Raw genomic sequence first — 13,854 nt, 5'->3', positions numbered from 1 at the left:
ATTACAAATATGTAAATATATAGATAAATGTTTAATAAGTATTCTATGCTGCGTATTGTAATTTTTATGTTTTATAAACAAGACCTTAACCAGTAAGCGGTTTAACGGCTTCCGTTTAGGTTCTTATGCATGGCATAATAAATAAGGGTATAAAGGCCACCATTATTTACATTTCTCCCGGAAGTAAATAAATTCAAAATGTTAAAAATACGCAGTGTACTGGCCCGTTTTACACTACATTTTTTAAACGATTACAGATTATTCGAGGCCGACGCAGCGGTCGCTGTCGTAAGCGAAATACGAAGAAGTACAACTGGCCATCAAGCACGTTGCGGATTGCAAGCGCTTCGAAATCAGTCGTTGTCCGTAATTCCCACTAGCCGGGCGCGTTGGCAATATTTGAAAAATTAGAAAAAAAATTGTGCATAGTTTAATTGACTTTAATGTATGAAGTTCTAAATTAAAAAATATATATATATTTTATCCGGTAAGTTTTATTTTATAATTTTAATTCTGCGACTATTATTATTTATAAAAATAATATGTAATTTTTTTTAAATATGGACAGTGAAAACTTCATTAAAATGTAGACATTTAAAGAAAGTAAATAACTTTCACGCACTTTGTTAATTTTAAGCGAAAGAAAAATTAATACACTTAATTATTAATATTATTTATTAAAAAACTACGATAAAATCATTATTGTTTTTTTTTATTATTTTTAACGACATTTACAATTCACATATTGTGAATATTTTTTGCAAAAAATATAAATTAGAATAACAAATTAAGTTTTAAAATATATATCGTGATAAATTTAAGTTTCATAAAGATTCTATAAAACTTAAAACTGGACGCTGTAAGTTTATGCAAATTTCTCTTTCCATTCCATTTAAGAAGGCTAAAACGTTTTCTAAAATCAGATGAATTCCATCTGTAAGTCTCTCTGTAGTCGAAATCTTCAACACGAAAAATGTAAGTCAATCATAAATAATGTTCTAAATCATTTTTGTATCGAGCTTTTCAGTGTTAAAACTTTTGTCTAAAAATGTTAGAAAAAACTTTCATAATGAAATATATTTTAATCAATTTCTGGTAAAAATTTATTTAGTACCAGCTGTCCCGCGTTGTGTTCGGTCGTCACGCCCGGACAAAATTCGTTGTTTTTAATTTTTACCACACCAAAAAATTACTCTGGACAAACTTCATTACAGCCTTACTTTGAAAACATGCACTTTTAACGCTTCCTTAATCACCTTCTTCCGATGGAATTTTGAAAAATCTGTACGACGCTAATTTAAAAAAAAAAAATCATTATAATTTCAAGTCTCTAACCCTAATCTATATTAATAGATAATTATTTTATATAAACGTCCAGTCTTCATATAACCAATTCGAAACAATAAATTTATTAAAAATTACTTCAAAAATAATCAAACGAAATTCACTTTAATTTTATGGAGTGTAAGTATTATATATAACGTAAATGTTTTTCCAACACTGGAATAGGCCATGTGAAAAAACAGCATTTTCAACATCGATGCCTCAAGTTCTTAACGACTGCTTATGTGATTTATTTAACCACATTGCAAATGCACTCCGCAAAGGAAGTCGTAATTTTCTCCATAAGATCTTTTTACAAAGTGGGGGGAAACTGATAAAAGTATGACAGGAGTCGGTAGAGTGAAGTCGTTTTTTACTCATGGGCTGACCGAGGGAATTAGACAAACGTTTATCTATATGGATAGATCGGCTTTAGGTGTACACGTATCAATTTTATTTTGGTCAGTTTTAAATGCCAAAAATAATTTTATGTTACTCGCAAATGCATTTTTTTTAGAACGCCCCACAAATCCCATTGCTTCTAGAATTTGGTAGAACCCGAAATCTCTTAAATGATCTCTACTCGACGAAAGGAATAATTCTACCAAATATTAATTCTCTAAGTCTTATGGTTTCAGAGATATCGTGAATTCATACAAAGATACTTACTTTTGATTAATATACGTGTTTACTAATTCATATATATATATATATATATATATATATATATATATATATATATATATATATATATATAAATACAATTACTATAACACAATTTTATGGTGCTTCAAAACTGCTTGCGTAGTTGGTTTACAGATATTTAATATAATATCATAACGCTTTACAAGTAATATGAACAGCATAGGTACTTAGTAAATATTATCTAAGTTATTCATTGTAACAATATGACGAACTTGTTTTCGTGGTAGCTTATGTATTAGCTATGGAATACAATTCTAGAGAGTTCTGTCGCTATAAGAATCAAAAACACTTGGCGCATTAAATAGAGTCGAACACAAAGGTGACATGACCCTGGTAAGGTCGTCTAAATATTCTGGGTCCATGCTTAAAGAAAAAATAACGATTATTTTTGATACAAATTTTCTACACAAGATTATTTGAATGGTGACACTATTACATAATGTTAATCAACTTAGTTGTATAGATATGATATTGTGATTCTCACTTATACAAAAAGTCTACATAGTAGGTAGTACTGCAATGTATAAGATTGCTAGGTACAGGTTATTATTAAGAAAGAACAGCTACATTAATATACAACTCTAATAATATTGCGCGCCTACCTACCGGCAGAATGGATTGAAACATATTAATATTCAATAACCACTTGTATCATTGAGCAGTAGTAGCCTAGTTGGTAGAGGACTGTGACTTGTGATTGTAGGTTCGGTAATTCCCAGGATACAATCTTAAATAATTCACATTTTGTACATTGATTATATAGGATTGCACACAAACAAGTTTTCATAGGATAGGTAGCAACAGCGTCCTCTGCGTACCATTACACCAGGATCACCAACTCGCCTTACAAGCGTAGCAATTATGGTATATCGCCCATAGATATCTTTGAGGCAGGCCAATGGCTTGCAGTGTCTATGTGCTGAAACGACGAAGAATATTTGAAATGAATAAAAATACTTATAAATTACTGCTGTAGGTATCTATTAATGTTTTACTTCAAAGCAAGTTTTGATAACAATTTTTATCTTTTATTTCTGCCGAGTCGTGATACATAAAAAAAATAAAACTTTTTTTTAAAATATAATTTAATAACAATTAAAAAGAACGCGCTGTAAACTGGCCTTCATAAATTTTGGTGTTTAAATCCGCGAGATGTTAAAATGCGAATAATGCGTTATAATCGGGCAACCTTCAATATTTGAACAGGAAAGGTGCAGCGGAAATTGGAAATTTATTAAATTCACAGTTTAACACGAACAATAAAAAACCGGAAACTTTTATTTATAAATAATTAGGTTATTGTGTTGTAGCGAATACGCCAGTTTAATCACTATACTTTTACTTTTATAATCATCATCATTTTAACTACAGGATATCCACTGGACATAGGTCGTAGATATGCGACAGTTAGAAGTGGTCTGCATTCAGCATCTTCCTATTAAGTTAACAGGCACGTCTGTGCGCCTTGTGGGTGGCCACCTGCGTTATACCTTGTAGGAAACCTCATTGACTTGCCGGTCTGTTTTCTTTAGTCCACCGCCCATTACTTCTAAGCGCTATGTGGTCTAACAATTGCCACTTAAAGTTGCAAAATCGCTCGTCAAAGGATCTTCTAATGCCTGATTATTTTTTTTCTATAGTAATCTGTAAAAAATCTGTAAAGATGTACCTAATAGTAAACGCTTACTAATTAAGAAGAATTAAGTTAGTCAAAGAAAGTTTATATGATGATACGCAACACCAGCAATGGCACTTATAATTGACAAAGCGCTTAAACTTTGTTTTAAACGACTATTACTTTAACGTGGTTAATTGTTGTGCGTTTGTTGTCAGCATCTTCGAGCTGCGAGTATAGGATCTTTTCTAATTATTTTCTAATTGTGGGTTATCTCTCATTAAAAATCTCCTAGGGTGACCATTTGTTAACAGAGATGACATAATTCACACAGAATTCATCTTTCGGGAATCGAATCTATTCACGATAGAAGCCAATGTCGTTAAATCAACCTACAGCTAGTTTGTGTAATATTCGCTTTAGTTATATTCGAAATTTCTTGCCAGATTGAATTACGTCCTAATCCATTGCTCACTGGTTACCGATATATCTAACGCCGCGTGTTTGTTTCGTATCATATGTGTAAAGAATAAAAATCGTGGACAAACTTTATTAAAAAAAAAAAAAAATTTATAGGGTGCAGACAGTTTTTTGTTCAGACAAAGTGAACATATACATATTTCATACATATATTTTCACTTAATACATAAGTATCCCTTTGATACATAAGTATTCATTTGCGAAAATCTTCTTTTTCGCGATGATTATTTATATTTTATTTATGTTAGTGCTTTGAAAGTAATGTACTTTGCGAAGTAATTACAGTATGATTAATATATAAATGTTACTAAGTTTCATAAATAATAGATATAAAGGCATTGTGTTAATAATACATTATATTTCCTGTTAGTATAAGAAACCAATGTAATATTAACGGATCCGATCTGATACAGGGTTGACAAATAAGACCGAAGATACCCACGCTTCATAGAGTAACATTTTACCTCAACAGAACTAATATTAGGTAATTAATAAAAATATATACATGCAATTGCAATATATATTAGTGCAGTATCAAGGGGTCAGTGACCTTAACGGGCTTTTTGTAATTTGACTTTACTGCTACAATCAAAATTGTAAGCGAATTTATTCTTTTTTCTATTTGATATTAATATTAACTTACAATTAATGTATTACATATAGATGCCTAAGTAATTTATTAGAGAGTAAACAGTCAGCAGAAACCTTTAAGTTTAATGACCTTTTACATCTGTACTTACTTAATTTTATTCCCTATATAGCTTGCAAATTTAAATATTTTTATTAGTATTATTAAAACGATAATATCAAGATCGGTAGTATTTTGTGAAAGTGTTACAACAACAAAAAAAAACAAATCGAATTTCACTGACATTAATTTTACCACATTAGTTTTAGGTTAGCTGACATAAATGGCTACATTTAATTGACTTCAAGATTATAGATAAAAAAGGTTTAATTTACATCATTTAAACTTACTGATTATGATATGTAGTATTAAAAAATACTTTTAAGGATACAGAACCACCCAAGCCAATGCTAAGTGCATTGGCTCGAATAAACCAAGTTCAAATAAACATCTGTCCATCATAACTTTGTGTTGATCATACAGATTATTAAGCATATGCTAAGTAAACATTACGACTTTACAGATAAACTGTAATTGGCACCGACTGCCACTTATTCCGGACATCGCAGGTTCGATTCCTTGACAGCAAATTAAATTTTCTGTACGTATATTTTTTTCCTTCCTCATATATTCCTTCTTGCTATCCACAAGGGATCATTTAGGTGACTCCTAGTGTATGCTTTGACAAAAAGCCAGAACAGTTAATGTGATAAAAACAAAAATCTAATTGAGTTCCATTATAATGACATCCTCCAACTTAAGCTAGTAGCTTCGATATGCTAAGAGCTAACAGCAAATACAAACAGGTTTTTTGTGATCATTATCGCAATATCCTTAACACAGTAGTAGAACTATTCACTTCTAAGCTTAATTATCTCTTGAAAATCCTTCATATTGCAAACGGTTTATTCGTTATTGTTTAACTTCTTCAAGTTATCTCATTATAATTTGGACTTTACATGAGAGTATATTGTAATACGTACACTGCCTAGAAAGGATATAAAAACGCCAATGATTTTAAACAATTAAGAAAATAATTGATGGTATATTCTAGAACTAAAAATGTTAACACGATGCAAAACGATAGTTTAATCCATGAATTTTCAATAGATCCACGTGATGACGATAAAAATTAATATAAAGTTGGTTTATTCGACATTACAAGTTTAAACAGGGCTCTCTGATTGATCGTCAACTTTTTAAATGTATTTTATTTTTAGATCTTCTCTTAAAGTTGTGAAAAAGAAGCAGGAAGTATCTTCACAACTACACATCTTTATAATAAAAGTGTTTAAAACATAGTTTATATATTCTTTTCAAGAGAACGCTTGTAATTTATTAGCATTAGAAATACGAAAATAAGAGGTCAACACTTTGAAGCATATTAACAAAATTAAAGTGTTTTACCAAAGAAAAAACATTGGATCCTTCGTATAATATTAACATAAACAAATGCATATTTTAATCGTTTAAGTTACAAAAAAATTAGATTCGTACTAAATTAAAAAATGTTGATTTTACAGCATTATTTATTTCAAAATTTCTAGAATATTTCATATTTCTTTCACAATGCGTTTCTGTCTAGACTTGGGTTGCGAATGATGTTCAATTTCAAGGGCAGTAGTTATCAGGTAGTATCAAAAAATATTTTTAAAAATGTTTTTAAAAACTAAAATTGATTTTTTTAAAAATTCAGAATTTTTTAATTTATTTTCACATTTGTGAAATTCGACCAACTTAACTAATAAAGAACGGTATTAATTGACATTATTAATTGGAACGGAATTTGAATAAAAAAACATCCGTTAATTGGAAAATATTGCAAATCACAGTCACAGTAAAACATTATAATGATGCATGGGGGTTAATTCTTATTTTTTTTTCTAGAAATCTTAGGATCGATGATAAACAAACGAAGCAAACAAAAATACAATAAATTTAAAAAATATTTATAGAACTTTCACGTCCCGGTGCTGGTTATTTAAATGAAAGATTTATTGTGATGGATCAAGTTATACGTTACGCTGAATTGATATTTGTCAATCATACGTAATAGATATCATTATCAATACATTATTAAATGAAGATAATTTTACTAATCTTATTTTGTCTATCCGCATTGAGCTCTGGTGAATATTAACGGCCTAATTAATATAAATAAGGTCCAGGAGGAATTACGTAACGCAATAAAAAATATTTTTAACTATTATTACGTATTATAATAATAAAAACGTAGTGTGATTTTGATCTTATAATTTTGTACGTAACATATGCTAGTATAAATTTAAACCAGATAAATGTAGCATTGGTAGTCCAGTGGTAGAGGGCTGAGATTTTTGATAATCGGTCGCGCGTTCGATTCCCGAGATGTAATCTTATATGATTCACTCATTGTGCATTCATAAAATAGGAAACAAAAAACTTTCAAAAAATGAGCAGCAACTTCTTCTGTGTACCATAATAGCACACTGCGATCGCCAATCCAGCTTGCTAAGCGTGAAGGATATCTTTGTGGGCGCCTTTGTCTCTGCAGTGGTAGTCTGTTGGCTGATACGACGACGCTGACATGTAATAAATCAGTTTATTTAAAAATTAAAAAAAATTAAAGGGAGTCAAAGTAGGGAAACACGAGTAAGGAGGTCAAACATGATCATAAAGTTCACGAAACTGGTCAAGTTCGTTCGGCACAAATTTGGCGAACTCCGTTGCTCTCGTGGATTTTTTGAAAGTGATTTTTAATTGTTAAAGCCTTAACTTTTTTAAGATAAACGATGTTTTCAAGATCGCTGCGATCTTGGCCGATATAGTCAATCGAGGGTCACGGCAATTTAATCTTATTATAATAATTTCAGAGACGCAAATCTGCTTCTATTTTAGTTTGAGTCACTTAATTAAAATTCAAATGCTAAATAAACTAAAAAATGCTTAAAGAATTTTATTAATTTATACTGTTGAACAGATTGAGAAATGTTAAGTCTATTTTATAATTTTATTTCGGTAAATTATGTATTTGCGGAGCTCTTTATTTATTTATTTTAATATACCTAATGTAATAATTATAAAAAGGAATATTTAATTTTAATTGAATAAAATTAATTCCTGATTTTATTACATTTATTGATACCAAAATTTTAATGTATAGATTTGACATTATAGTTTAATAGAAAAGTAATATATATTATTCCACACACAAATTATAAATACTCATTATAACCTCTTTGGAGTGTGTATACAATTTTTGTTTTTAACTTTAAATTAAGCAGTTGGATAAATAGTGGCAAATTTAACTGTTTTTTAACTTTGCCATCAGATTGTTTTTATCATTTATGTCGCATTGACACTTCTTTGTTTGATTTCAACTTCAACCGAAGTAAACTCGTAAATAAAAATGAAGGAACTAATCCGCTAACGTTTTGAATTTTGCCGAATATAATAATTTTAATAGAAGTTTACACAAATGTATTTAATAATTATTTATTCGTTGGTACTATGGTGCACCTTTCTTTTGGATTAACGCGGGGGAAATCCCTTCGTGATCTTGCCCTCGCGGGGTCAAGGACCGAACATTGCTATGTGTGCGTAACGGGCCCTACGGTGAATACGCTTACGCGCACATCTGCAGTCTCGTCAGCTCCGATGTAGATAAATCTCTCCCTCTCTTTACAAGGAAAATAGCGTTTAAGGTACTCACTCACTCACTCTTTGTATTAATTACGGAATACTTCGAGCTCACCTCTATAGGCCAAAAGACAAGCTACGGATTCAATGGCAAAGGACGATGACCTTCTTCTAAGGTTATCCCTAAGAGCAAGGGGTTATTTACTACTTTTTGCATTCTCATGAATAATGAGTTGTTGTCTTCTGTTGTCATCTAAAGGTTCCTTTTCATTTCATCGTGGAAAATTCATAAGGCGCTAAATTGTTCATCTGTTGTTTAGAAAAGAATCAAACAAAATTTATTTACAGTTGATTTACGTTATTCAGTCGTTTTGATATCCAAACTATAATTAGACTTAAATAAATAAAAACAAACAAACCTTCGATTGATTAATATGTTTTCGAGGGCAAGGAAATAACAATAAATTTTTATTGATATTGTCAAATTGAACCATATGAAGGTTGAAATTAGTATAAATAAACATTGAATATAAGGAAGTAACAAAATTCAGAGGTAATCGATATCACCCACGCCTATTGGAAGCTTTAGTAGGGCAAGTAACAATAGAGGTGTCGGTAATATCCGTTTCATCGTTCTTTCTGTTTTCATCATCATAGTTTAGATCTGCAACCAGCGTTTTCAAACTGCCTTAACAAGGACGTCAGTGCACCATGGTGGGTGGACGTTCTACGCTGCACTAGCTACTCCGTTATTTTCACTCCAGAATTTTACTTCTCAACGGCCATTTGTTCTACGCGCTATGTGGCTTGCCCACTGTAGCTTTTACTTGCCAATTCGCTAGGCTCTATCAGCTCTCGTTCCTTTACCGTTTCATCTCCTCATTTCTGACTCGATCTAGTATAGAAATAATAGATCTAGCTTCAGGCTTCAGTGTTTTTCCGTTGAATTCAATGATTATTTAAAAAATCTTTGAGAGTACATATATACCATAAAAACAATGTATTAAAGGCTTCAAAAGTAATTTGCATTTATAAGTTCTGCCAGTTTATCCGTTTGTTATAGAATTTAACGTAAGCCTGTTTAAATGTAAACATACGAATTATATACTCGACCAATAGAGTTCAATGTCAAATGATTTGAAGTATTTGGTTATTTGACTTACAAGAATTTTAAGTGGGGCACAATTTGTCGATTATATGATTAAAGCTAATATTAGCCGAATTATAATAATAAAAAAAAACAAATATTTGAATGAATTAATACAAACGAGAAGATATAAAAATTAAACAAGGTTACTGTATGCTATTGTAATTGTGAATTAAAGTTGTTGTTTTTTTGGAAACTATAATTGTTAATTAAGTAAATTACGTTTTTCGTGAATTATGAGTCAATGTTAAATATTACTTATGAATTATAACTATTGTGTATGTTTTTTTAATTAACCTCGTCTATTGTTGAAAACTAAAAAAATACTTAATATTTACTATGTAAATTATTATAACATTAATGAAATAAATTTCAATTACGCATAAGATGTTCGTTCGTATTCGTCAATTATATAATATGGTTATTACCTTACCACGAGAGCACGTAGTTAATTTAGTATTTAGATTTTTCGGCTTCCATATTATTATTTTTTAATACGGTATAATTTCAATATAGGTTCTTCGTTAGTGCCATGAAATATAATTGTAATAACTGTAATAACCTGATGGTTATAACGACATAGTCAAAGGCGCGGAAAGTCATTGGATACGGGTAGCACAATACCGGTTGTCGTGGTTATTTTTGGGGAGGCCTAAACCTTGCAGTGGGCGGATCCCTGATGACGATGAACTGATGGAATGCATAATTAATAAACGTGGAAAAATTTTCAATTATAATAATATAAATTCGTAATATGTTTGAAAATTATCGAAAGTATGTTGAACATTGAGGATAGGAATAAAGACAATTTTATTTTTAAATTTGATAACACAGCATTCAAAGATTTTATTACAGTCGTTTACTTTGTTAAGGAGTCAAAATAACTAAAGGTCAAAAAATAACTCATAATTTTGTAATATTAAATAATAACTCGTTCCAAATAACATACTATCTTAAAAGGAAAGAATATAGTAAAATGAATTTGTTTCTGTAGGTCAGTATTCTCAACAGGACCCACGCCCCTCAGCTAGCCAATCTGATTGCTATTTGTGGCAATTCGAAAATAGACTGATCTTGTTAAATGTATCATCTACGGCAGTGTTTCCCAACCTTTTTTGTCATGCCATTGCCCACTGTTGCCTTTCCAAAATTCATATGTTCCCTATATATATACATATATGTATACATACATACATATATATGCATATTTATGTATATATATACATATATGCATATATATGTATACAAATGTGCATATATATACATATGTATGTATATATAAGTACATAATAACAATAGACTGTTCGTAGGATAATTAGCACCGTGATTTAAAAAAAATTAAAAACTAATTTAAACTAAACATTAGACGGTAAACAGTTTGAGAATAGGTTATTTGCAAAACATAACGTTTCGAATTGATCGTGGAATATTTTCGGGTAATACCAAATTGATACATCGCTAACGAACGTTCTCAGCTTTTTTTTTCTTCTTAATCAATACTGTTTTGACTAATACTATAACATCATAAAAAACACGCTAAAGATAAACCTGCTTCTCATATTAATGATGTTATTTATATGTGCCTTCATATGAGTTTAATGAAATAGATATTTTATGTATTATAACATATGTTTTAATTGCTAAAAGTTGAAAAGCTTTGATTAATAGCTTAGACTTTTAAATTTTAGAGTATAATTAGATGTATTTAATCAGTTGTTATATGTTATAACATTTCTAATTTAAAATTGAATAAAAATATTGAAGTGACTTTTCACTTTTTAAGGCTTATTAATGCCTTATTTCATTCATCCAATGCAAATTTATTTAGTATTTATATTATATTTGTAATTATCACGTTTGTACAATATAACATTATCAGTAAGCTACTTTTTTGATGGTTATCAAATGGAATTAGATTATCTTTATTCACACCCTACTTATTTTTTCCTAATTATATGCAATATTTAAAGATATATCGGACGTGAAATTGCACAGGAAAATATTCAGATTTATGTTTTCCGAACTCCTGATTGTGTAATAAATAACGTGTTATAATTTAACGTAAATTGATGATTTGCAAGCTTAACGACCATGCAACAGTCTATTGATGACGCAAGTTTTTCTATTTCATTTCATTTCACAAACATTCATTTTTATAATTTTTATCATTAACACATATTAGGATACGGCCAAAGTGAAATAGGAAATAGGTTCTTTCACCATTATTAAGGATGCATGCCTAACTGTGTACACACAGATGTTATAGGAAAAAAAAAACAAAATACTATTTCATGTATACTTTTTGATATAAAGTAATTAAAATTAAAAAAAAAATTAATTCTTCTTTGATGAAATCAAATTATCGCGAAAATTAACGTTATTCAAATACATGTCTTTTGCAAACTTCATAGTTTGCATATGTGTCGGGTGCATGCGCAGAGAGACTTTCAGCTTTTTATTAAATTAAGATTACTAACTCTTGCGCTAATCTTCATTTAAACAAATTATTTAAATTATATTATAGAATATGTATAACATTCTAGAAATTATAAATATTTAATAAGTTATTGTTTAAAAAATAATAATTACTTACTAACTTTTAAGTCTAGATTAAAAATGTTGGTAAATAGCATAATACTTGATCTGATTTTTATTTTCAAAAAATAATTTTTCAGTAAACCTAGCGCATGGTGTCTTTGCCTGTTATTAAAATTGTAATTAATCTTGTATTTTTTCATTGATTTATATTGGTATTTAATATTGTTAAATTTTGTGGTCATACGTACATACATATATAATAGGAAGTTAAATTAATATTAGAACGATGTATTTGGTTTTATTATAAATGCTGGCAGCTTACGCATACTAAACTAATTAAGATCTCAGAAAAAAAAACAACTAGCGGTCATTGAAGTCCATTTAAATGGTTTTTAGTAGTGCTATGGAGATTTTTAACTTTAAATGCAAATTTCGATTGTCGGTACGACCACACCTTTTGGTTACATATCACGTACAAATATAAATTACACGTTATCGCAATAATCAGTGTTTAAAATGTACACGTTCTAAGAAACTACTATACTAAGCTAATATATAACATAAAACATATAACGTACATCTTTTATTTTATATTTTTCATTGCATAATAATATATAATAAATACAGTGGAGCACAAATAAACACAGTGTCAATCAATATAATAAGAATGTTTTCAGAATTATTGTTATTGCATATGGAAAGTTACTTTCCTTAGAATCGATCAAATCCTTATTTTTTTTTCTTTTTTATTTATCGCTATCTACATAGCATACGGCTTATTCCTTCTAGAACGTTCGGGTCAGAGCGAATAGGTTATTACTAGAAACGCACTATCATGTCACCATTGCAGAGTTTAACATCATACGGGTGTCCATTAAAACGAAATGTCCATAATAATAAAAATTCTTTCGTTATGAATATTTTTGTTCTTCTTGGTATAGTCGAGCGATACATTCTTTATTCTGCTTATAAGGTTGTTCATGTATCATAATTTACAGAAAACAACAGTAGTGCAAGTCAGAAATTTTATAAAACCATAGGTAGCTCTGTACAAATATAAGTATAGATATTGTATAGTACAGAATAAGCGTCAAATTATTCCACGTTATAAACGTAGCTGTCATGTTATGATGATCGAAACAAGGAAGCGTTTATAAGAGTCATAAAATTCTCAGTAAAATGGGATGTTTTATAAATAAACATGGATATAAAAAACGAAAGAAAATAAAGCACCGCCATAGCTTATAATTTACATTAATGCCACTGGGTAGAAATGTATAATTTTTCTACCGAGTTTAATAATAAATAATAATAATGGTAATAGCGCCCAGACGAGTTTGATTCGTACATAAGTTAATTTTAACTTTTTATAACTATGGCCTGAGAAATTTTAAACCATTATACAGGTGATTGGTTAAAAGTTTAAAGGTTTTAAGAGTTGAATGCATAGCACATTTGCCAGCAAAAGGCATTAAAGTTTTTTTTCCATTTCCATTCATCCTGTATAAGGTGCTCATTATGGAACATGTTATTTTTTCCGTAGGCATGCGACAGGGCAATAATTTTTGGCAGTACGAAATCTGCAGGACCTGATCGTAAACTATACTGAATTAATTAATAACTTTTATGTATTAAATTATTTATTATTTCTGAAAATATTGATTTTATAATGAGGTATACTAACGTTATTTGAAAGAAAATGTGCAATCCATTCATCTTTTTAAGGCAATACATAAACCCAATCAACCAAACCTTCATACAGATCTTTTAACATATTGAAAACATTTTTTATGAGATTCA

General features: G+C 29.5%; 1 protein-coding gene across 2 annotated transcripts in view; it reads left to right on the top strand.

The window, feature by feature from the left end:
* Positions 1-370: 370 nt before the first annotated feature.
* LOC137922669 (fatty acyl-CoA reductase wat-like) overlaps positions 371-13,854 on the top strand; it is a 57,558-nt gene continuing 44,074 nt past the window's right edge. Inside the window, exons 1-2 of one of the 2 annotated variants that reach the window (XM_068765685.1) lie at positions 371-487; positions 5,275-5,352. The gene's annotated coding sequence lies outside the window, so the exon portion shown is untranslated. The remainder of the gene's footprint in view (positions 488-5,274; positions 5,353-13,854) is intronic. The other variant, XM_068765686.1, reaches the window with a different exon arrangement.

The sequence above is a fragment of the Battus philenor genome, unplaced genomic scaffold, assembly GCF_028537555.1.
Source record: "Battus philenor isolate CCGP_79_NKW_IND1 unplaced genomic scaffold, ilBatPhil1.0.hap1 SCAF_20, whole genome shotgun sequence".
In the NCBI taxonomy this organism is placed as follows: Eukaryota; Metazoa; Arthropoda; class Insecta; order Lepidoptera; family Papilionidae; genus Battus; species Battus philenor.
This window is presented reverse-complemented; position numbering and strand designations above follow the sequence as displayed.